At 44.3% G+C, this 25,089-nt stretch overlaps 1 protein-coding gene across 3 annotated transcripts in view; it reads right to left on the bottom strand.

Annotated features, from left to right (window-relative positions):
• The window catches only part of AGAP1 (ArfGAP with GTPase domain, ankyrin repeat and PH domain 1), a 372,179-nt gene that overhangs the window by 264,441 nt on the left and 82,649 nt on the right, over positions 1 to 25,089 (bottom strand). The window lies entirely within an intron of this gene.

Genomic DNA, 25,089 nt, shown 5'->3' on the forward strand with positions numbered 1-25,089 from the left:
TCAAGACCAAGATTCACATTTGCTCTTAGAAGACTGGTATCCAAGCTCCAAGCGTTGGTCTAAATTGTACAAAAACCTCAAGAAATCTGGAGGTTAACATTATGCAAGCCTCAGGGTACCACCTCGGCTGGAATTAAGAAGACTAGAACCAACTCAGTTCTGTGTTATGAAAATAGTTCCCCAGTCATACCTAGTTCAACTGCTTCCCATCCACCACAGTGTAAGTTCTGCTCTACACAGAAGGCCTTGGATTGCTCATCATACAAAACGTCAACAACCACTGTTACCACCTTTAGCAGCTTGTCCACCCAAGCAAGTGAGAACATCTGTCTGTTTGGAAGACACGCTGCTTCTTTACTGCACATCACACAACCGCAATTGCTAGCATCAGCGGTAACTCCCCTACCCAAGAATGCAAAAACATTGGCTTCTTTTAGAAACGTTTTTCAAGAGCAAATGTGGAGTCACTAACCATTATACATCGTACACAATCTGACTGCACTTTGATTAGATTCTGATGACGTCTGTCCACGACTTCTGAAAACTTCACCAAAGAGTAAACTAAACCAAAGCCATTTAGACTTAAATAAACCACAGAAACATTTACTACAAAACTAAAGAAAACTGAGAGAAGGAGGGGATTGATTTCTGGTAAACTGGCAAGTTTGTGCTCTGGTGGCCAAGAAGGCCAACAGCATCCTGGCTTGTATAAGAAGCAGCGTGGCCAGAAGGTCTAGGGAAGTGATTGTCCCCCTGTACTCGGCTCTGGTGAGGCCGCACCTCGAGTACTGTGTTCGGTTTTGGGCCCCTCGCTACAAGAAGGACATGGACGTGCTCGAGCGAGCCCAGAGAAGGGCGACCAAGCTGGTGAGGGGTCTGGAGAACAAGTCTTACGAGGAGCGGCTGAGGGAGCTGGGGTTGTTCAGCCTGGAGAAGAGCAGGCTCAGGGGAGACCTGATCGCTCTCTATAGGTACCTTAAAGGAGGCTGTAGAGAGGTGGGGGTTGGTCTGTTCTCCCACGTGCCTGGTGGCAGGACGAGGGGGAATGGGCTCAAGCTGCGCCAGGGGAGGTTTAGGTTGGATATTAGGAAAAACTTCTTTACTGAAAGGGTTGTTAGGCATTGGAATGGGCTGCCCAGGGAAGTGGTTGAGTCGCCATCCCTGGAGGTCTTTAAAAGACGTTTAGATGTAGTCCTTAGTGATATGGTTTAGTGGAGGTCTTGTTAGTGTTAGGACAGAGGTTGGACTAGATGATCTTGGAGGTCTCTTCCAACCTAGACGATTCTGTGATTCTGTTAAGGTCATCATTGCTCCCAACAGAAAGTCACTCATTGGAGCTGCACCCATGTCCAACACCACTGACAAACTCACACACAAAAAAAAAGAAATAAGGCTCAGTTTCTACCTCCAAAAACATTTCTCATTTTATTCCTTCTATAACGCTCTAATCAACTGAAAGCCAAACAACAATCGCGTTTCAGTTACGAGCTCAAGCAGCGTTACTCTGCAACATGATTTAACATTTTCCAAAGCAATGCAAAACTGATTACGTTACTGCATGTCCCAGTCACAGAATACTCCTACCCGGCAAATTAAACTCTACAGTAATTAACAGCACGGAAGTACCATCAGTGCAACAGATCCAATTCCCAGTGTTACAGGAACTAACAGGTGAGAAGTTATGCCTGACTACGGTGTCCATACGCATGCAAAGCTTTTGAATGCAGCTACTTCGGGACGGATACCCCAAGCAGAAGAGGGCTACTGCATTCTGTCTCCATCCAGAGTACAAAGAAGTTGGAAGCAGTTTCTTACCCAAATGGTGTCCTCACCAGCTTAAGAAACTCTCAGCTGTAAGCAAGCTTTCCGCTGCCTAAATAAAAACAAACCACAAAGCAAACGTGTATTTTGCATTACAGCTGTATTCCCCGTTAATACTTCACTTTGCTCGGTATTACAAAGGCATATTAGCCATTAACTTGGAAGCCTTCTCCATCTTTATTTAATGCATCCTTTCACATTTCAGATACAAGTAGAAGCTCGTGTGTACTAGCAGGATGTGCATTTACACGAAGACTCTTTAAAACAAAATTATTTTGGTATATTACAATCTTGAGCTGTCTCCTAGTCACTCACTGGAAGGAGAAGGAAAAACAAAGGCTTGTATTAAGAGACTCTGAAGACTGTTGCTCTGTTGTGTCATATTGCATTTGCTGTTCCACTGTTTTGTTTTACTCGCTGCTCTTTAGCAGCAGAATTCCAAAAAGACAGAACACTATTTTGAAGATCATGTTTGAACTGGGATGCCCTGAACCCTACCTAATTACTACAACTCAAGCCAGGCAGCAGAAGCCTTTTAGTAAGCAGTAAGAGAAGACAGCATGGTCACCGGGCTCCTGCTTATGATTTGAACCAGTCAGAAGTAATCAAGAACTGAAGTCCCAGGGTTACATCTGTACTGGCTGGCACTTTGACAGGGTTTGACAGGGAGGCAGCACACGAGTCATTTCACTGTGACATGATGCTTCTAAATTCTGCTTCATCTATTCATGGTTTAAGCAAGCAAATACAGCTTTAAATTATTGTTTTTTTTTCCCTTCAGAACCAAGTCACCCTTAATGGCAATGCAGGTATTAGTTACAAAAGAAAGAACACCAAGGTTTACTAGATACACTTTGGGTAAGCAAACTAAGCATTTCTGGGTTTAAGCGTTACAGTTTCAATTATCAGGTGAGCAATGACTTGAAGCACTGTGACAGGGTGAAAAATGAGCAGCACTTTCTAGTTATCACCTCATCTTGAACTCAGACTGAGCTGTTTATGTCGCGTAGCAGGCAGGCATTTGTCAAACACTATCACAGCCTCAGACCAAACAGACCCCAAGCCAAGGAAGGGGAAGATGAGGACAGAGGACAGCAAAGTATGAGCAGTGCTTTGTTCGGGTGGAGAGAGAAAAATGCACGCCTCAAGAGCCATCACAAAATAGTCTTCTCCAAAACATTCCGTGCTTTTAAGTAATTCAGTGCAGCTGGAACACATTTACTTCATTGCTTAGAAACTACCATATTGGTATATAAAAAGGCTGCAGGGGATCAGGCTGAAGAGTCAGCTATGGCAGTGTCCTATTTCTACAGCAGAGACCAATAGCAGATACTTAGGTAAAGAATTGAGATACTTAGAGAAGAATCTAAACCTCCTCCAGGCTGACAGCAGTTTAGTTCAATGACTCCCTGAGCCAAGGCTGTCCTTCCATTCAGAGACAGGATTCAACTTGGGTAGATACCTGACCTGAGCAACTGCTGCCCTGTTTTCTTGCATACAGAACACAATCCGGAATCAGGCAACATGGTTTTTGCAAGTCTCCAACCAGAGGAGCCAGGGACCTCTTTCTCCAGCACCCTGTAAAAGCGATTCTTCCCTCAGAGGGTGGCGAGGCCCTGTCCCAGGCTGCCCCGAGGAGCTGCGGGTGCCCCATCCCTGGCAGTGCCCAAGGCTGGGGGCAGGGGTCCCTGCCCATGGCAGGGGGTGGCACTGGGTGGGCTCTGAGGTCCCTGCCAACCCAAACCATTCCCTGATTCTATGCTCCTAGCATGAGACCTGCTCTAGAAACCCTATGATTAAGAGCCCACTACTTGACCTAGAGGTTTTCCTCCAGGAAGGAAAGTCATCCCTTAGAGCGTGCCGTGGCTGATGCGAGATCACAGCAGCACGGACACAAGTGCCCCAAATACCCCAACCAGCAGAGCAGGGCTCCTCTGCTACAGCTGGAGTGCGGAGCTGAACACATGAGCGGTGCCAAACGTGCTGCACACAGCTGGTGGGACAGCATCACCCCAGCTCCCAGCACTTCTCCAGCAGCCCCCGGTAGGCTGTGCAGCACCAAAGCTGCAGCAGATCCAACTCCAGCTCCAGAAGCCTCCTACAGCCCTTAGCTATAAAGCTGGGTGAGAAGGGCACTCCTCACCCAACTTTCCCCCAGCAGTGAGCTACTACAGCTCTCCTGGATTTACTTTGACCTGGTGTTCGTTTGGGAAGCACTGGAAAAAGAGAAGAAATTTCCACTGAACTCCACCACGATAGGAAAGAACTGGCCACAGCAAGCAGCTAACAAACCCAGCAGTTCCTTTCTATTATTTTTTCCTTGCATAAGGTACAGATTCCCCAGGTGATGCTTCTGGAGCACACACCTATTATTTTGGTACTCACTTGCAAAGCAGTAAAAAAGATTCATACAACAAATGCATGAAAACCTGCAGGTGCTGATGTAAATTCTATCACTGTGTGTTCAACCACTACCTCCCCAGTAAAGACACCAACTAATTTATACTTACAGATCCGATGCTCTGGATTACTTTTTTTTTTTCCTTTTAAAAAGGGAACTCATTAGTCAGCCTGTAGTTATACAAGTATAATTTGGGTAGTTCTTTTATTGCCCGTTTAAAAAAGCTTATTAGGAGATCTACAAAATCACCTTCCTTCCCCAGTATAATTTGCACTGGCATTTTTTACAAGAAATAACGAGTTATAGTTAAAACCAGAACATGTCATGAAGGAGTATCTGGTCTCTTCAGCAAAGAGATTAACGTGCCATCATTCATGTGAACATTGAAGCACACAGCTAACTTGTAGCATAAATGCCTTTAAGTAGTGGTTTACTCTGACTTAATCCCCAAACCCGTGGAAGTTAAGGCGAAAAGGTCAAATACTTGCAGATAGAGCATGACAAACAAGCCTGGGGATTTTGCGGTTATGGGGGGTTATTTCGGGGTGGGTTTATTACGTTTTAAAGCAAAGAAACTGCAGCATGAGTATGAACCATCCGATGCGTCAAATTGCAGCATACAAAGCACAAGTTGGGTAGTCCACAATCTGCTAGAGCAACAAAACTCCACTACTGAATGTTGATTTAAACACATTGGCAAAGATCTGCATAACAAATAGAGCCACGTGTGTGAAGCTGATCAACTGTCTTGTTTGCATTACTTTCTGACGGAAATTCAAGTGAACTCAAGATATCCAACTGCAGACTATACATACAAAAGGAAGTACTTTGGTCAATAATTAATCACACTTGTGTGTCCCGTTCGTTTAACTTCTGCATCAATGATCAAAAGCTTCAAATATGCATGGTGTTAACCATCTATTTTTAAAAATATGCACCAAGCTAACTTAAGTTACATTTTCTTAGCCAAGTTTTCCACAAAATAGCCTTCATATTTCTCTTTTTACTTTCCTCCTCTCCCCCTCCTTTTGGGTATTTCCACCACTATATTTAGGATCTGTGTTCTACTTGCACATCATTACGTTGATGTAATGCACGAACTAGCGAGGTCCTTCGCTGTTTTACAACCTCAGCTTGGTAACTCAGCTCTAGCCAGAGGAACCTCCTCTGCTAGCTCCGAAATTAGGAGTCAGGTGTATGAGCTATTTTGGTTCCCCATTAACATGACGTTGTGGAGCAATACTGGGACTTAATGGCCATTCTTGGCAAGATTTAAGTTCTCCATAGTTTAGCACAATGGCAGACTTCCAAAAAGGTCTGTTTCAACGCATTGGACATAAAAGCCCTGCTTAGAATAACCATTGACAAAGAGAAACAACTTTCCCCTTTAAAACCATTAGCCATCACTAAAAAGCTAAACAAACATTAGCAAAATTCAGTCTGTCCATTAACTTCACTACCCTGGGCAAGAGGTTTGAATCTCACATCATGCAATTAATACCGATGTGAAAACGCAATGTATTTCATTAACGGCAAATGTGTACGGGGTACACCTGCAAACACAGCATTACTAGGAGACGAGAGGATGAAGAACTCAAAAAAGCAGAATAGACAATCACTGCTTAAGTAGAAATACAGCCTAATTGCATTAAAAGCTTAAATTTAATTTCCATAAGAAGACCAAGTTGCTTTTATTTAGTTGTTAGCTGCTGCATGGGCTAGCGAGCATTAGATTTTAAGAGAACAACTAGGGGCTAGGAAAAAAACACGGGACCTACTGGTAGGTGACAACACCAAGCTCTAGCAGCAGGTAACAGAAGGTGTGATAACCACATGGCTCTGGGTAGGCTCCTCACATCCTACGAGGCGCTGAGTGCCCAGCAAGTCTTGTAACAGCTACGGACAGAGACCCAGCACGAGGGGTGGGAGACTCTTCTGGGGCACTTCACTCAGGAGTCTCTTAAATCAGATCAAAGGCCACAAAAACCACGACTGTTTTACTAAAACCAATGATGGTTTCCTAGGAGGGATTTCCTAGTACTTTATCTGTTAAAACAACAAAAAATCACCCTGCTGACACAACACACCCCATGGAGGCAACACACCCACACTTGCTCACCCATGTGCCATCTGACCTTCAGCTTATCACAAGAAGGCAAGAGATACGGTCCCCAAGACTCCAGCTCATCATTGCTCCATTCCAACAGGGAGATGGTGGCCTCCTCCCTGACCACTGGTCTTCTGAGATTTCAGGAACACTTAACTTAGGCTTACCTCCTTGGTAAGATCCACAATCATTAATCATAAAAGGCTTCCCTGTTCCCCTGCTCCAGGTTTCAGACTCAACACGTCAGGCCAGAAGCACATATTCTTCTCAGAAGAGCATCGAAGAGAAAAAAATTCAAAACCCCCTCATCTGCCTGCAACAAGCAGTGTCCTGGTCATGCCTGAAGTCTTCCTCAGAGCTAATGGAACAGGTAGACTGAACCTCACCATAAGGTAACAGCTTCCATTGCAAACCTTAGGTTTTCTTGTAGCAGTGGGTCACTGTCAGCTGTTCCCAACTCAGCCTCCTTCTCTCCTGCTGAAGCTACATGAGAAAGCTTCAGCTCTCTGCCCTAACTGCATTACACACTAGCTGGCTGTCCCAGTGGAACAGCTGAAGAAACTATAGACTAAAAGAGAGTGGTTGGTTTTTTTTTTTTTTTTTTTTTCCCTCTTTAAACCGTCCTGCAAACACAACACTTCCCTAGTACTTCAGTACAGGCTAGCAGAGCTCAGGAATTTTTTTTTCCCCTAAACAAGACGCAGCCAGCAAGGATGCCCCCAACACACCTGCCATGTACAACTCAGAACCAAGTCACTGAAGCGAGCTCCACTTACTACCGCAGAACGCAGTAGCGAGACAGCTACACAGCCCACAGAGGGGGCTCGTTAGATTTACACCACCCTCACCATCCTTCTTGTCAATCCTATTAAAAAAAAATCCATCTCTTGATGAATACTGTGGGAGAACCCAACCTGCCCTAATGTCACCACGGCACCCTGCAGCACACCGTCCCCAGTGCCGGTGCAGGAGTCTCTGCCTCGTTCCATACATTGTGCTGTCCCCTGCTCCACTAACCTCATTTTCTTTACTGAAATATCTCACTCTTGATTAGCAGTTTAAACCAAAGCCTGAGAAGCCCATGGATTTCTTTTTTTTTTTTTTTGGCCTAATCGAGATGAAAATGTAATGACAAACGTGTCCAAAAGGAGAACTGAGCAAAGAGCTGGCAGGAGTGCTTACAGTGTGACATGAAGACTCACATCTTCCATGAATCTTGGACAACTTCTTAAGAGTTTCCCTCAGGCTATCCCAAAGTTCCTTTGCTGTCCTTTTAAATGGGGAAAAGCTATTAAAAAAAGCCGAAGGATTTCTCTGGAAACCTTCAGCAAAAGATCATTTTCTTTTTAAGAACAGGAGCCCTCGAAAACCTGGGAACAAAGAACCAACTGCATCACACCCTGACCCACCACCCCGAACATCTGCATGACAGGCAGTATTTAGAGCTATTTCCTACTTTGAAATAAAAACCTGAGACCAAACGGGTACAAAAATATGCATGCAAGCTCCCACTTGCCCACACAGATGCAGATGGATGCACACATCGCTCTTTTGGAGCCTTATCAAAGGAGCGCTTTCAGAACGTATTTCCCCAAAGCTCGTGTGCTAATTCCCTCAACAAAGCAGGAGATACGCGACTTCTCGGTTGAGACTCCTGACAGCAATAAAACATGTCTTTTTAAGAATGGGGTAATCTCTCAGCATACTCCCTCTCCAATTCAGCCCCCAGCATTTTAAGTTAAAGCACCACCTCATCTTCAGCACAGGTTCACAGGATCCCAGGCTGTTGAAGGAGTTAAAAAAAAAAAAAATCAGCTTTTGATATTGAGCCTCTGCAGCCAGCAGAAGCTATGCAACACCGATGGTCGACACAGCAGCCTCTTCTAACTCACTTTTTGGCTTGGAAATTTAAGAGTTGAAGTTGGAAAGTAATTTTGTGAAGTATTTGCTGAACTGCAAGTCCCTCCCTTGCTCAGCCTGCGCCCAGGGCTGGCCTGGCCTTGCAGAAGCCGCCCAAGAGCCTGACCTCAGGCTGTGTACTCCATGCCCACAGCTGGGCACTGCCTCTTCTTGCTCCGATGGGAAAGGGATGGCTTACAGCCCTCCAAACAACATCTCCCAAAGCAGTTTTGTGCCTCAAGTTTCACAGCTAATACCATCAATACATTTGATTTGCCCTCAAACATAACGCAGCTCCAACCGAGACCATTTCTCTCAAAGAGCAAGGAAGTTTTTCATCAAGAAGAGCTTGCAGCCTAAATAAATGACACTTTACAAGCAAAAATACAGGGAAGGCAAAGTTTTTCAATAGGTAGGGTTCTGGAGCTGACGCACAGCTCTCATTTAAGTAAAAATAAAATCCCACAGATAAAACGAAGGCTTTCCCTTGAGGCGACACTGCCACCAGATAACAGAAGCACACTTCAGAAAAGGCAGAGCAAAGACTATCAGGATTACAAAGAAATTCAAATAAAATGCAAGTTCCTTAACACTCAGTTGTTTTTCCGAGGCAATGCGACACAAAAATACTGGTTCTGGCTGTCCCCTCTTAGAGACAGGGCAATAGCAACCACAGCAAAAAGCTGAAAGGAATATAAAAGCAGACAGAAATAAAAAATGAAAGCACCGCTGTAGTATGGCCAGTCCCTACTGTTCCCTCAGTAACACTGGGAAAGTCAATCACCACTTCCAAACAAGGGATATCTTAGCAGCATTCTATTTTTTGGAAGCCTTATTAGTCCCAAGCCAGGGCTCCAGGTTGCGATGAGGCCTCAGGTTACACTGATGGCCTGTGCTGAAAGCATACCATTTGGTGGAGGGGTGGGGCAACACAGCATTTCTGTAAGTACCAAAGCTGCAGAGGATGCAGCTAAACAAGTAATCGGTACAATTCAACTCCAAGAAGAAAAAGAAGCCACTGGAAATGTTTGGTAAGTGTCTTATTCTGCTTGGTCTCATGGGCAAGCAGGTCTGTGTCAAAGGTTAGCTCTGCTTCCTGCTGTCTCCTGTTTCAAGGGAAGGACAGAGGCAGCACCAGAAAGATTATGTCAAAATGTAACAGAGTGAAAACCTGGCAATAAGATTTTGAGCTGCAAAAAGCCATGCTCAGGGCATCAAGGCAGTGACATGCTTTTCACAAACTGCTGAGTATCAGCATTGAAAATACTGAACTAAACTAAACCCATGTCTGAGCAAAGATGCCCAAAGTACCCAAAAGGAGGAAATTGTCATCTGTTGCCTTTTCTGACTAGGACACAAGCAGGAATTAACCTTCAGATCTGAGTATTAATGAGAGACTTTCATACGAGGGATGACAAAAGCTGAAGGGGGATGGATTAAAGTACACAAAAGAATCAACGTCAAAATATAAACTAAGAAAAGATGAAGTGTGAGAAACATGAAGTGGATTCTAAATGAGTACAGAAAAAGATTTTATTTGGCAAGCCAGAAAGAAGAAAGTCACCTGAGGTACAAAACACGATTGAGACACATTGCTTGGCAGGCTGAAAACAGTTTTAGCTTTTCCAATAGATAAGAAGCAAACACAAAGCAAAAAAGGAACCGGGGAAAATTGGTGACTGCTTGGCAGAAGAGAAAATAAATTTTTACAGATAAAACAAGAACAATTCTTGCAAAGAATAGATGAGGTGGTATCACACACCTTGGCTTCCTCTTCTTATCAAAGAAGCCCTTGACATATTTTATCCCTCAGCTAACAGCAGTGCACCTCTAAGTGCTGAAACTCACAAGGTCCTGCAGGGCCTCTCAGCTCAGTTATCTTCGGGTAACAAAACAAAAGTAAGGAACATTATAGGGCTGCTTTTGGATCTGGCCCCCCAGGATGCCCCCTAGCTCCTGTATGGGAAGGGCTCACCAAGAGTGATTCCGTCTTCCCCTCCCCTCCCTGCACAGTTCTGCTTCTCTTGCTAGGTTCTCGCAGGGACCCAACTTACTGCTGTTCTAATGCACTTTTTGTTCCTCGTACTGACTTCCAGATGCAAGGACGACAATAACCCCACAAAGCCCCCAGCTGTGGGCACGCTGTTCTCCCACCATGGAGGCACGGCAGCTTGCTCTGATTTCTGGTCTGCTTTGAGCTATCCTGGGCACTTCATTCATGTTTTCCACAAAATGCAAAGACGCAGAGCCTTTGATACATTATTTAGGACTGCTCTCTTCCCATACAACCCTTTGCACTTAGCCACATTTCAGTTTAACCTGCCAGTTCATCAACCACCAACCAGCACAGGATTTTTCCACAACTCTGCACAATCAGCTCCTGAGTGTCACTGCCTTGAAGGAACAGGCAATTGTCACCCTACTGCATCTCCTTACTATTACCATAACCAGAAGAGGTCATAGAATGGATTCCTCTAAGACTTTCTGCTGATTTTTTTCCAAAGGGAAAAATAAGATATTTATTTCTATAGGTGATTTCCCACTTAATTAGTTTTATACACAAGAGAAGCCTCCCTTTTAACTGAGGGTAGCTTAGCTCAAGTCCCTAGCAAGAACAAAGCTTTCAGCCCTCAAGTAAAAAATATTGAGCACATGTCCCTTGTCCTCCTCTAAAGAGCTCCTGTAACTTTGTGAGCCATGACTTCCAGTACATCACTTACACCTCAGAGCCACCTCCGGCAGGCGGAGGCCTGTACACTGCATGATGAAGGCCCACCAAGGCCGGCTCTGCCCCAGCCACCATGGAGCTGAGCCTTCAGCCTGTGAGCCACACTATGCCCCATGCCTACTACCGCTGCGCTCTTCCCTCCCAAGGAACCCGCAAGAAAGCAGCGCTAGAGAAGACTGCGAGACGAGCAGCGGTGCAATCGAGGATGTTGACTCTTCTGCAGGGGTACCCAGGGCAGCCCGCACAGTCTGGTGAAACCCCAGCACCCTGATACAGCAAATTTCTGCACCTAAGTTCAGTTAATTTCACATTGACTCGTGTCCCAACCCCCTTGCTTATCGACCCAGGCCTGTGCTCTAGCATCGCGGCATTCAGCCCTGCTTTCAGTTCTTTCACTTGTGGCTACAGAAAATGGGTCCAGCATGTTTGCACAGAAGTACATCTAGAAAAACATTTCTCCTCTCCACAAGGGAAATTATGACTTGTTTATGCAACACATTTCTAAAAACATTTTTTAGAACTCAAGTCATGTCTCAGAGATTGCTATGCTGGTTGTCAAAACAGAGCATTTTTTTCCCTGACTCCACCATATGTAAGACTAAGTCCACTTTCCCTAACTTGATATCACCCATGCAAGATTTGGAGATGATTAGTGGAAAATATACAAATGAGACACTGTTCTCCAGAGAGCAGCACAGCAGGAACAATCTTATGTTTTTATATTTATTAGCCTGATGCACATCTAACTTGTTTAAACAAGGCTTTTGTCAAACGTCAAAAAAAATGTTAATGCAGTCCAAGGCATGCTCTCGAAGGGAATTAATGCTGAACTGGAACCAATACGAAAGCCTTAGTTTCAGCCCCAAGGAAGCAGTGAAAAGGGGCCCCTTTTTCAATTGCAAATAGATCCACTAAGATGGAAAGGTTTATTTCCTAATAGCTGGGACAGAGAACCCGAAGCACGAAACTGGGGCGGGGGCAGGTATTTGAAACACCCCATTTTTGTCAGGTCAGAAGACGTTGTCCCCCCCCAGTGCTCACGGGACAAGCACCTCGATGCCCTTCTCTCATCTCTTCCCAGCGTCTGGAACCAGCCTCAGACGGGCACCCAACTCTGGTGCTCCTTCAAATGCCTCATTAGCTTTTGTTGTTTTCTTCCTGTAATAAAGAAAATGCCCACCTACTCGATTTTGTTATTGCTTTGCTTAAGAGACAGTTCACCCATCAGGACACTGAAACAGCATAAAACCAGCAAAGCATCAAAAAAAAACCTGCACATCTTAGCACACCGTACAGCTGAGCAGGAGAAATGTCCTGAAACAGGCAGAAAGCAACCATGCAAGAGGTCTGAGGGCTACCATTACCTTTTCTCTTAGAAGTACTTATAGCAAAGGTTAAAAAAGTTAGCACATAGCTCAGTGGTCCTTTAGAAGAGCAGCTTCCTTTACCAGTTTCCTCTTTAAAATGCACCGGTTACGGCAGAGCACTTCAGAAAACAGACCTATGCATATAGGAAATTCTTATTTTGGAAACTCAGAACATTTCTCAGATGAGCTTTTGACTCAGTGACTAACTACAGTAGAAAGCCTCTTTAAACTCCCATTTCCATATAAAACCACAAGTTTGTGGGGAAAAAAAGGAAAGCAAACCTGTTGCCCAAATCCCTGGAGCTGCAACCAACAGCTATTGCTCCACCTTCTCCTTGGAGCCAACCTGTCCCCTATCCACCCTTGCAGCATTCAGAAGCCTGGAGCAGAAGCAAGAGAATCTGTCAAAAGTGATGCTGTGAACCTGCGAAGGGATGGAAACGAGCACTCACCGCGCTGCCCATCAGCACTGTGCGCACCAGCTCTGCTCCAAGCCCAGCACCATGCACTGTGTGAAAAATTAGTGCAGCAGTGTGAATCACTGGGATCTGAATTCACACAGAACCAGAGGCTTCTGAGGCTACTGTGGCTTTTTATTGGAATCAAAATAAATAAATAAATAAATAAATAAAATCCAGGCTATGAACAATATTAACTTACTAATATTTTTCTACTTGAGATTTACAAAGCTGAATTTTAGCCCAAAACTGGCGATATTTTCTTTCGAAATACACCCAACCAGGAATGAAACTGTTCCCTAGTCTTCACAAAGTCTTCCCCTCTGGCTATATTCTCATTTGTGTTTCCTGGGTGACGCCGAGAAACTCGAGTGTGCTTCCTGAGCTTCAGCAGGTCCCACCACCTCGGGCACACACCTCAGACTCCAAGTGTTGCAGAAACCTACAGAGAGTTTGAATTCGCAAAGAACTGAGCTTCACTCGAGAGACCTGCACCTTACTTACAGACCGGCTCTGATGCTTTTAGCAGCCACTGATCTGCAACACAATTGCTACCCACTGAAAGGACAGCTCAGAAAAAGAAGCCACTTTTCTCTGATTCTTCCTGCTACATCTTCATGCCGCTGTTCTGGCCTGACCTACAACATCCTGGAGAAAGCCACATTGAAAATTAATCCCTTTCTACAATGCAGCTTCCAACACTTCACAAGTTGCTGTCTCTTCATGTTCTGCTCCCTATTAACACCACAGCCTCCTCTTGCCTTTCAATGAGCTGAGAACAGAAAGCTGGAGGCCAATTTTCCCATAATGCCTTTTATTCTTTCCCAACAACTTTCTTACTTACTAAGGTGAACTCAAGCACATTAGCAACCTAAATTCACTACGAGAAGTGTCTGGAAGAACCCCAAACCCAAAACCATAGGAAGATCTCTGGTACGCTTCAGTGCTAGCAAGCAGGGTGTTGGTCTCTACTGTAGCAACACCACCAGCGCAGGCTCTTAATAATCCCAAACAGCCTTAAAGCCATAAAATAAAACAACCGTAGCCACACCAATGGCTACAGCCTGTGTGTCGTAACAAAATGACCAAAAAGCAGAGCTGCACTTGCACAGAGCCAGGGCCTGCTCTGCTCCTCGTGCTGCCCCCACAGCGAGGGGCTGGGGGTGCACAGGGGGCTGGGAGGGGACACAGCCAGGACAGCTGGCCCAGGCTACCCCAGCCAAGCACAGCACCACACCAGCTCCTGTGAAGAACATTAACTCCATTCCAGCCCAAAGCAGGATGCTGCAGTGCTACTTCACACACGGTACCTTCAAGAAATAGTGCTGTTATTGAAAATTCATCTTCATGGTGAAAAAATGCTAATTCCTCCATTTTTTTCCCCTTTTAGGGGCCTCCCCTCCAATTGTGCACAACAGGATTGCAATATGAGAATGCTCTGGCATCACCTCAGTTCTCATGTCGTCATTCCCAGTGCTTACAGGAGCACTGCAGCCAGCACTAGGAGAAGGCAACCCAAGGACAACCCAACCTACCCGATTTCAAGCATTTTGACACTCCTGTTCTCAGGGATGGCAGTGATGAGACCAGGTTTGACACATTTACCTGAACAATGATTTAACTGCAAAAAATCAGCGCACCCACGTTGGACAATTTCAGTTCAACCTTCCGTGGTGCCACGAATGCATAACTTCTACAAAGAAAGGGAAACAAGAAACCATCCTTTTGATAGCGCAAAGACAACAAATGTGGTTATCGCATCAAGTCAGCTACTGTTGCGGATCAAATTTTTTTGGCTTCTCCTCCCTCTTAAAAAGGATTTATTTTTTCCCAGGCAAGGACAGGCAACAGGACAGCCACAGTGCACGCTGCAGCTGCTGCTAACAGCTGCACTAGGTCTTTTTTTTTTTTTTTTTTAATTTTTTTAATTTTATTTTTGAACTACAGTGCATAGGAGTTCACATCCCAAATTGAAAACAAAGTAAACCCAAAAATAAACCAAACTGTCTTACTAATTAAAGGGATTCATTCCTTCAGGAAGGCTGACATAAACCACTGCTGTGGGGTTTAGAAAATATTTTTAGCACTCCGTCTCTCCAACATTTTTACAGAGACCATATGAGCAAGCCAAAGCCTGACCATCCATGTAACCTCACGAAAAACTCTAGGAAGTGGGTTTTCATATGAGTTTATTTGAAATGTCACAGGACAGTTGCATAACACACTAAATCTCAAAAACAGAGAATTTGTTTTTTCTCCGGAACCAAGGTTTTTAATCCTTACACAGCAGCCAGTAAATGTTCAGTCATCTTCAGCTGCGTCGCCCTTTGCTGGCAAGTCACTCTCCCTGGGTCAGGCACTGACGAGCAGCTTAACAAGCACCGGTGGATATTAGCAATAACCTATACAGGGATTCTGCCTAATAATTTTTCAGCTGGAGATTTAATACTCTGATAATAAGCATGAACCTCAACGTCTGCCACGCAACAGTAGCGGGATGCATCTGAAATGCAAATGACGTGAAGTCTGGCTCTGTCCCACAGCGGTGTGTACACAACATACTGCTTACTGCACACAGCGCATCGCAGGGGTAGTATCACTTCTAGCTGAAACATTCGAGCAGCACCCAACTCAAACTGTAGCGAATATACCTATTTTAGTCCAAGAAATCTGGCAAGGTACTAAAAATACACACTTGGTTGTCATTGCTGACCTTTCCATTTGCTGCATAAAAGTGAGTTTTTGCCACACTGCAGGCTACAATACCAATTAGTGATATTCTTCATCGGATAACAAAAGCCTAATTCTGACAGCAAAAGGAGGAGAAGGGTCTTGGAATGGCAGGGAAAGCAGGTATTTCCAGGGGAACCTTGCTCTAGGAAATCGTGTTCATGACGTTATGGAGCAGGAAAACTTCATCCTACCAGCAGACGTTACCTGCAGAAGCATTGCCTGGAACCCAACCTACTCAGCAAGGCTCCAAGTCACTGCCACCACCAGGAACGGGACCAACACAACTCAAAGAAGCCGTGCCAGGCTGCTTTATAGAGCATTTTCCTGCCACTGGGCTAAATAACACAACTCCATGCTGACCTGGGATACTTTGAGTACAAAGAACACAAACTCACTTTTGCAGGAAGAAAATCTGACCTGAAAGATAAAAAAAACCTTTACAGTAAAACCAAACAGGAAATAGAATTTACATATTCGCACAATATAATTACCTTCCAAGAAGCTTCAAGTGACAGAAAAAGCTGACTGAACCCGGCTGCTCTACTTCTACCATTATAGAAACAAAGAGAGATGATCCTAAATTGCCTAAGACACTATTTTTTCCTACATTCATGCAGACGTTGAACCAACAGAAAGCAATTTCAGCCAGAGTAAGCAATCTTAAGTACACAAAAGCCGAGCTTTCAAAAGGCCAGATATCAACCAAGTACAAATATCGTGCTTTATTAAGGACTTCACTGGTGCCAGAATAGTTCTGCTTTAATTCGTGCTTTTAATAGGTACCTTTCGAAACTGTTTTGAAGATTTCTACTGTTGTCCACTGTTACACATAAACATACTCAACTACAAAGTCCTTCATGCAGCCTGGGGGGGGGATGAAAAACCAAAAAGCAGCCAAATTTCAAATCTAGGCCACAAATGACACCGAAGGACAAGCCTAACAACTGCCTTGGCCAGCAAGGCAGCCAGCAGGGTTGCTGTAGTGCAACTGCAGCCCCACAGGTTGGCTTTTCTAACAAGTCTCAGCTTGACACTTGGTCCCAAGTGATTCCTGTAAGGTTGTTCAAACCACATCCTACTTCCGTCTCCTCAAGAGCTCATGCCACCTAACCCCAAGACTTACAACTTGGCACAGAGCTGTATGTCAGGGCAATCAAGGCTGGACAATCAGTCTGCCTCTCACCGCTGTTTATTCTGTTTAGAGAGCTCTGCAGCTAGCTTCAAGTCTTCAAATCAACCAGACGTGCTTATTGACCGTACACGCAGGAAAATAAAGGGGCAGGCCTTTGTCTCCAGTTATAATCCCAGAAGTGAGATATTCTCACTACCAAAATCTCTCCACTCTTCACAATTGCAAAGTTATTTCATGTTTATGGGTGAATAAAATATTTCACATCCTAAAGAGCAACAAGAGCCAGCCAAGAAAACACAAGTCATTTTACAGAAAGTGGTCTGGGGTAAGGGATGCACAAAATTTTAAGTACAAGCCTCCACAAGGCAGAGGCAATGCAGTCAGCTGGCTCCAATTAACACTTCACCTTTATCACTCGCTGAAGTATTTCCTTATGGGCTGAGAACCACCCCTCATTCATGCCTCTGCTGACTCACAGGAGTAGCAATCAGACTTTAAAGGGTGGTGTTCTTTCATATAGGTAAATTGCCACAAATCCACTGAGAGCAAGGCCACATTTGACAAGACATATCTGGTTCTATGCCAGAATATCCACTACAAAAAAAATAAAATAAAAAAACATCAGGATGAACAGTTCTAGGAGCTTGTACTTAGGTTACAGCATCATTCTTCCAGGTAGTAGAATGTGCTACAAAAACAGCAAAATACAATGACTGAGATAATCCATACTGTCCACCTCGCCTTCCTCTCACTCAGCTCACATGGCATAATTTGCTGAGTTTATCTGCTTTGGTGCCAGCCTTTAGTGCAAACGTGTTAATATTTACGTGTTGTTAGGAACTGCTACAGAACGCTGTCGTGGGCTCAAGCCAAGTCACTAAGGCTACAGACTGTGAGGAAACCTAATGGAAGAAGTCTATCAAATAATGCTGCCCTTTCCTTAAACGTCAGCTGGAGCCGACGGATATAAAGCTAAATAAATTGACACTGTGTGAATAAGCTGATATACATAAAGATAAATAAGTCAAGAAAAAGGTGAAAATGCACGTAGCATTTCATGCTGGATCACCTTGCTAGGTGGCCAGCCAGAATTAAGCACTGAACAGCAGCCTGCTGCTTTTAGCCAAGAGCTAGGTATGGGGTGCGTGCAGACCCGAAGCCTTGCCTTCCGCTCCAGCCAGACCACGCTCCCCTGCCCAGCGCTCACTTCCCCGCCGCCGTGCACAGCCGGGCTGGGCACATGCCTCCAGCACTGCCAACCCTGCCTGCGTGCCGGCCAGATGCTTTGTTCTGCAGCTTCTCGTCAGATAATTTTAATTAAACCTTCATCATTACAGATGACATATGTTCACCATTCCCATTCTATCCCACACACTATCTATACACGCCAATAATTGCTTGCATTCCGGTTTCTAAATAGCTGCAGTGTGTACACAATCACAGGCATGTTTGTCACCTATAGCAATTTAAAATGATTATGAGTATTGGAAACTATGCTGAAGCTAAATTGGAAAAAAACTTGAACACTGTTGCCTACTAAATGTCTCTGTGCATCATAATGCACAAGAACAAAATTATCTAGCAGATTAACAATACACAACCAGCACTGCAGTAGAAATCTGCATCAGTTGAAAAAATCATATCATCCAGGCTGCCTCTTACATGAGAGGGATTTGTGTGTGTGTGTGGAGGGGGGCTGTTTGCTTTTGAAAAACCTCGTGCACTGCCTGCAGAAAATAAAATGGCAAAATTAACCCTGCCCATCTGACAAACGTGTCATGGGAAATGTCTCATGGGATGATTATAAAACCACGTTAACAGACATGTCACAGCACATGTGACTACTGGACTCATTTACCCAAACCACTTTTAAATAACTCAAATAGCTTCACCGTTCACCCTATAACAAAAATGAGCAAGCAGCCACACAGGGCTCTCTAAACAAAGAGCTGAAGACATTTCTGTCCAGGCAAGTCTCTATCAAGGAAAGGTTTGAGATAAATGCAGTGAATATGAACACACTAAGGATTTTAGGCTGAAAGTTATGTCTCTCCATTACCTATCTACTTGTGACCACATCTAACATCTCCAGAACTGAAATTATCTCCTCCTCCATAAGTACTTCAGCATTGCACCTTAAATTATCTATTACTTGCTTGTCCACAAAGTTCTCATCTACTATTCGAGCAATGCCCAGCCTCACTATCTACATGGTTTGTTTTGCAATGCCTGCCCCTCCATCCTTCCCAAGTATTTGTATTTATCAACCACTGTGCTATATCAAACCAGCAGCAAAGCTTATTTCTTTGCAACAACTTATTAGAAGACTTATCTCGACTAATCTCAGCATGTTAGTAATCAATAAATCTGTAAACACAAGTCACTCTACTTCCCTGTTGTCTTTCAGACTTGATAATCACCTGCTGCCCTTACCCCCAAACCTGCTGAACTGAGGAACGTAAGCTGAAGTTCTCTTTCTTTTCGTTAAAACACACACACACCAGCTTGAACTTGAACTAAAAGCTGCTGTCAAGGGGAGAAGAAAATGCCATTACTACTGGTAGATTTCTTGCATCAACAGATGATGCTTTCAAAAATTTACTTGTCTCTTCAAAGTATAAAATACTGCCGAAGTCTCAATACTCATGAGGCCAAGAGAAATCTGGTTGGATAACATCCCAAACTAAGGAGAAACCAACAAATGTAGAAAGACCCGACCTGCTGCTCATCGAGCAGACAGCTATCTTCCCGTGCACCTAGAGGAGGCTCCAACAAACATCTCTCTAGATGGACGGGCAACTGGGCAGCTGCAGCCCAGCAGCCGTAAACACAACTAAAGCCGGGGGCATTTTCACCTAGAGGAAAAAGAGAAAGCAAACTTAAGCATGTTGGAAGGTGATTTGCATGGATAGCTCAAAAGTCCACAGAGTCACACACGCTGTTTTTCGTATTAAATTGAAAAGTCACTCAAACCTTTATTGATCTTTTTTTTCCCGCTAAACAGAACCTTTTGAAATTCGTGACCATAGTTCTGTTGGGAAACAAGTTTTAGAAAATGGAAAGCCAACATCACCCGTTTCAAAATTGGAAAAAAATGGGAAAGCTTAGTCAAGATTAAGAACGTCAAGCTCTTAGGTGTAAGTAATTGAACATTGGTATATTACCCTGGTATGCAATACAGACATACAGTAAGTGTTATTTTTAATTATTTTGAAGTTAACAGGAAAAAATTTGCCAGTTAGTTCCACAGAAAGTCGGTTATGAAAATATTTACCACTAGTACTGACAAAACACTAAGCCTAAACATGCCGTAACTGCCGTAAAAATGTGAATACTCTCGCAAAAAGAAAAAAAAACCACAGACTCAAACTATGTTAAAGGAGAGGGGTTTTTTTTTGTTTTTGTTTTTAATCAAAAAACAATACATAAACCCAAACTACTTCAAACCACAAAAATCCCCCACCTTCCCCTAAGCATAGATTTAATTGTAAAGGAGAAATACGATGCCATTCTTTCAAGACTCCTTCAGCACAGGATGTTTTCCCCTTGCAGTAACTTGAAGGTTGTGAAGTTCTTGAAATAATTCAAAACCTACTGAGAAGAAGTTATTTATAACATGCCCAGGGACAAAAGCTACAAGTAGCACAGAGGCGTACTGAAAACTAGACTTAGGCTTCATTTTTCAAGTACTCTGTCCTAATAGCAGCACCAGAACGTGCTGAACACATATGCACAACTCTGGTCAGATGCTTCAAGATATCAATGAAAACACCTCGTTTGGCCTGCCAGCCTCCGGTAGGTTCAATGTAATGCAGCTGCTGCAATTCTCCAAGAATAGCCAATACTAAAATCACCTCTTGCTTTCTAAAATCACCTCCTGCTTTATATAAAATTCAACAGCCACCTAAGTTTCTAGCTCAAAAAAATGGTATGGAAATTAAATGACACTCCTGCACTCCTGAAGCTTCTTACCTGACCAGGAACCCAAAGACTCCAAAAGCTACACCGTAGTTCAACCTGGATTTACACGAGCTGTCTCAGCTTCAGGTGCTGGCTATACATTGTGCCCCAGAGACGTGCCTCAGGAGCACTCCCAGCATCTCTGGCTGAAGCCCTCGAAAAGAAAAAACACAAACCGCCACCACTATACCCACAACCACCTTGAGGGTTGAGGTTTTAAGCTCAAGTCATCTGCTGGAAAAAAAAAAAAAAAGAAACAAAACACAAGACTTCATAAGTTCTTTTAAAAAGTTCCAAGTAGACTGCTTATTTCAATACCTTTGAACTTCCCGCTGATTTTATTGGTTCCACAATTACAGTTTCCTAGTCTTAGCCCATTGGGTGTGTATTCCACTAAAGCAAATGTGACGAAAAAATGAAGGTGGTACGACTGACTTAAAGGGATTTTATGCTCTGGAGTTTAACACAAGTGTTTTTGTAACTCCAAGCTTCCTTAGCACAGAAAGCTTCTCCAAAGTACAGCAAAAGAGAGCACAGGAGTGAAGAGAAACAGGATGTACCTTCTGACCCCCAAACCCACCACGAGCTCACCAGCCTAGACACATACATAAGATTATTTGATGTGCACAGGAGCTTGCTTGAAATAAAGACATTGCAACCAGACGAGGATTGTGTATGTATTTATGTATTAGATATGAGAGGAGTCCTCTGGATGCCAGTCCCCAGCATGCCCGCTGCAGCACAACAAGGGCAGCGAGCTTAGGAAGGTCCTAAAACCAGCCAGCAATTTTGTAAGGAAAATGGCACCATTACTGAATGAGCTTATCATACCCATGGGAGCAGCGGCAGGCTGAAAAAAGAATACGTTGAGTCTTGGTCTTACCAAGTCTAAAGACAAGCCACCGCACGGTGACAAACGAATGCGCTTGCTTCACACCAGTGTATTGAGAGCCACGCAGCCGAGCACAGGAGCAGGAACCCTAACCGCAACTTGCCCAGCTCGGGAGGTAGAAAGGAAACTGAACCACACAGCTGGGTTCACCAGACAGCAAAGACAGTAAGCCCAGCTGTAAATTCTACAGTTAACAGCAACGGCACTCAACTCATATGTGGAATTCACTTTCTGGCGTCGGTGAATATTTACTAAAAGTCAAAATATTCAGGAAAAGCTGTGACACTGGTGGAAGTCAGCTGAAAAACCAACCACAAGCAGTAAGATCAAGAAAACTGCCTATTGTAATTCACTGCTCTGTTAGGTATCTCTGGTCTAAAAAAATGTAATAAAACCTGTTTTTTCAGAGACACCGTCAATCTTATCTTATTACATGTGAAATATCTAGGACAAATCCACTCAAATGCCAGTACTACCATCAGTATTCCTTTCAAAACCATAGCACAGTGCCAGTTTTCTGAGCACGTACCTTTCCAGAACAAACAACAGTGGGAAAATATTTCAGGACAGAAACATTTTCACATCTGAACCAGAACTCACCTCACGCCTTTTTCCCCCAAATACTACATGCAATCACAAGTAAAGCTAAAAAAAAAGTGATTAAACAAGTCAGCAGAGGGTACACTGAGAACAGTTGCCTACTCACTCTGGAAAGGCCAAAATATTGCAAATTATCCTTTGAAGAACTGGGACTACCAGGAGGAACACTGCCCATTTGGATGTTACAGGCTTGCAAAGCAAAGGAACCACCTTGAAAACATTTCAGAAGATACAAGCTCCCACCAACCATTCTGTTTGTCACTCGAAGCTCCTTGAGCTCACATCCAACGTTCAAGGCTTCTTAGTCAAGTATTTATTAAAGGCAGTTCTGTCAATGCCCAGAATATACAGGACTTCATTTTTGTTAACTTGAACAGGCAAGACTCTGCAGGGAACCTTCCACCAGCCTCCCCCTAGGGAGGGATCCTGTTGCCAGAGCTCTCTGTCATGCTGGTACAAGGTGATGTGTAAGGGGCAGCACATGCAAACAGGAAGGCCAGCAATATCCCTGATGAGCACAGTGACATTCGCAGCATTATGCAATAAACTCAGATCAGGTCCAAAAAGAAATGAATGTTTTATTTCAGCTACACACATTTTACTACAGCTGCACAAGAAGCAGAGCATTTGGGGACAGGATACGTACTGACTTGGAAGGAAACTAGAACCAAAGGAAGCTTGTTTTATATCTTATGCTCATGGAGAGAGGACTGCGTACACTTTGGTAAATCAGCAGTACGCAGTAACCTGCTCCATAACCCAGTACTAAAGCCCTCAGCTTGGAACTGCTTTCACGTGAAAATAGGTATTTCGCCTTGCTCATACTTTATCCATACTATTCATGGGCAACGTTAAGTCCATTAAAGCTAATGTTTCAACCTGGGGCCCTAAAAATGCAGACCAGCATGCCTGCTTGAAACACATCACATTTCTTCTTTATTTGGGGATGGGAAGGGATCTGTTATCAGCCAATTCCTTACATACTTGGCAAGGGTAGAGGTTAAGACAAGCTGTGATATATGTACTCTGTAAGTACAGAGAAGCGGAGCCTAATCCCAACACCTTTTCTTAGAGGGGAGAGGGGATGCAAGGTCACTGCAGAAAACCTCAACGCATGTTGCCTATACCTCTGACAGAATTGCTGGGAGCTACTCAAAGAACAATTTCCTTTGGTGTGCTCATTCCTTTTCTACTCCAGCTGAATAAAAGGAACCCTAGGTGAAGGCCCACAATGTGCCCGCAAGCACATTAAAGACCTACAGAGATTTTATAACTATAATTAAGTTTGAACGACAAAGTATACTCGCATTAAATACTAACACATGACTGAAAGCACATAATCCACAAGCACAACAGAACCTCTGTTTTGATGGGGAAAAGCATTTAAGCATAGGAGGGAGTTAACATAGCATCACTTAACAATTACCTGGAGGAAAACTATAATTAACAAAGCAACTAAACCCCCCTTCATTCTGGAGTCCCGTATTTTCAAGGCAGGTTTCTGCTCCCCTACCAAACCAACCCCAGGAAAGCTGCCCTTCCCAGATGCTCGCGTGTATCGCTGAAGCTCTCGGGGCAGTAACGATCAATTTTGTGTGGAGACAGATGTGGGAAGGCACTTTCATCACCTGCTTGCTGCCACAGACGAGGATGAACAGCCAACAGGAATTTAGGGAACTGGGCTGGGAATGCATGCCTGTAGCAAGGGAGTAGAAGAAAAGGGCTAATGAAAATAACCCATACGCTTTACGATCTCCAGTTAAAAATCAGCAGCAGCTCCTGATTCCTTCCAGACCTTCTGCCTTGATATAAAAATTAAAGGGACAACAGGGTCCCTCCAAACCAAGTCTTCACACACTGGCTGAGGTGGGAAGGGACCCCCGGGCCCACCCGCCCCAGCTCCGCTCCAGCAGGAACACCCCGAGCAGGGTGCCCAGCCCCACGTCCCGGCGCCTCCTGAAGCTCCCCAAGGAGGAGACCCCACAGATATTAACGCTTCCTAATACCTGACTGCACCCTGCATCCAGAACAGTTTCAGAAAAATTCAGATTAAAATTGCCCCCATAGACACTTTGGTAAAATCCCCCCTAAAGGAAGTTTCTCTCCCTTGAGCAAAGCACCCAGTGCAGACAATCCCGGTAGCTGGCTGCTCTGGCCAAGTCTGTGTTACGGAAGATTCTGGAAAAATCATGAATGGTATTAAGAGTCCTACTCATCTACCCTGCAGGACCTAGTGCCAGAAGCCACAGTTTGAATGATGGGCACTTCTGAAAGATGCAAGTACAGCTGAGTGACAAATAGATCTGTACTTTAATCCTCACTGTCCCTGAAGATAAGACAATTCGTTTCTACTAGCAAGCTGCAGAAATGGATAGGGCATTTGGGATTATAAATCATTGTTCCAGAGAACTAATAAAAAAAATCTCCATTTTAATTTAGGCTCGGTTATAGTCCAGGATCCTCAAAATCCTTTCCAGAAAGTGCGTTAGCTGGGAAGCCACAGCAGGCTCTGGCTCTCCTCTGCACCCTGCACTGCTGACCTTTGAGCACGGGGCTGCCTCGCAGCAGAAATTCCACGCGCATTTCTGGAGAACCCAGCCCGCGGGAATCAAACGGTGCCGTGCCAGCCGCACACCACACCTGGCTAGCTTCAGCCTTTGTTCCTCCACTGCTTAGTTCATCTCTGTTTGGAAACAGTTTAAGATGGAGAAGAAATTCAGCAGCACGCGACACTTAACCACTAGTGGTAATTCAGAGCTGAGAGGATTAACAGAGCACAACTTGGGATGCTCTTCAAAATGATTTTTAGCAAGTGCTCTTCCATTGTATCAGCATTGTTTGCTGGAGGAAGATGGCAGAGCCACAAGCCTTAAGATGCCTGCAGTGCCCTGTGATAAGCCCCTACTTACCAGTAAGCCTCCTCCCTGCTTCAGGTTAAAAATGGGCAAATACGAAGGGCTGGAGGTTAGCAGGTAATTCACTCACACACAG

Source organism: Cygnus atratus, chromosome 6 (assembly GCF_013377495.2).
Source record: "Cygnus atratus isolate AKBS03 ecotype Queensland, Australia chromosome 6, CAtr_DNAZoo_HiC_assembly, whole genome shotgun sequence".
Lineage (NCBI taxonomy): Eukaryota > Metazoa > Chordata > Aves > Anseriformes > Anatidae > Cygnus > Cygnus atratus.